The 1,116-nt window shown below is 34.9% G+C and overlaps 1 non-coding gene across 1 annotated transcript; it reads left to right on the top strand.

The window, feature by feature from the left end:
- Nucleotides 1-205: 205 nt before the first annotated feature.
- On the top strand, nucleotides 206-337 carry LOC132237819 (small nucleolar RNA SNORA51). Its single transcript, XR_009453645.1, has one exon. It is a non-coding gene; the product is annotated as a small nucleolar RNA SNORA51 (small nucleolar RNA).
- The last annotated feature ends 779 nt before the right edge of the window (nucleotides 338-1,116 follow it).

The following is a 1,116-nucleotide window of genomic DNA, read 5'->3' as shown; positions in this document are numbered from 1 at the left end:
AATGTAACTAGAAATTCCCCATATGTTTGAAAATTAAACAACACAATTTTAAATGTCTCCTGGGTTAAAGAGGAAGACATCAGATGTTAGAACATATTTTGAATTAAATAAAAATGATAACATCTTATCAAAATGTGTGGGATGCGTTAAAATAGTGCTTAGAGAGAAATTTACAGCATTAAATGCTTATATTAAAAATAAAACAGGCCTCCTGGTACTTAGCACAGGCTGTTTTCTTACACTGACTGTACAGAAATAGGAGGCAGAGTAAATCCACCTCATATACACCTCAGCTCAGGCTATTTGCCTGGTCTTTATTGTGAATGGGGAGATATTGAAAATAAATAAATAAATAAATAAATAAATAAATAAATAAATAAATATAAAGGAGGTCTCAAATCAATGATCTAAGTTTCTACTTTAATAAACTAGAAAAAAGAGAAAATAAACCCAAAGCAAGCACAAAGGAAGAAAATAATAAAGAGGGAAAAAATAGAACAGGTAAATAATAAAGAAAATCAATGAAACCAAAAGCTAGATCTTTGAGAAGATCTATAAAATTTTAACCTCTAGTTAGGGAGGTAATCTTGTTAACCTCCAGCCTGGTTTCTAAGGAACAGAACAGGGAAGATGCAAATTACCAAAATCAGATACGAAAGAAGGAATATCCCTACATATACCCTATGGATAATAAAGGTGTTTTAGCTTTCAATGCCTGCCATAACAAATCATCACAAATTTAGTGACTCAAACAAGACTCATTTATTATCTCACAGTTCCATAGGTCAGGAATTTGGGTGCGCTCAAATGAGTTTTCTCCTTAGCAGCGGTTCTCAACCTGTGGGTTGCGACCCCTTTGGCGGTCGAATGACCCTTTCACAGGGGTCGCCTAAGACCATCCTGCATATCAGATATTTACATTACAATTCATAACAGTAGCAACATGACAGTTATGAAGTAGCAACAAAAATAATTGTATGCTTGGGTCACAACATGAGGAACTGTATTTAAAAGGCCAGAAGGTTGAGAACCACTGCCTTAGAGTTTCATAAGACTGAAATCAAGCTATTTACTAGGCTGGCTTTTATTGGGAGGCTCTGGGAAGAACCTGAAGCC

This window comes from Myotis daubentonii, chromosome 6 (assembly GCF_963259705.1).
Source record: "Myotis daubentonii chromosome 6, mMyoDau2.1, whole genome shotgun sequence".
NCBI lineage: Eukaryota > Metazoa > Chordata > Mammalia > Chiroptera > Vespertilionidae > Myotis > Myotis daubentonii.
The sequence above is the reverse complement of the archived record's forward strand: the minus strand, read 5'-3'. Positions and strand labels throughout refer to the sequence as shown.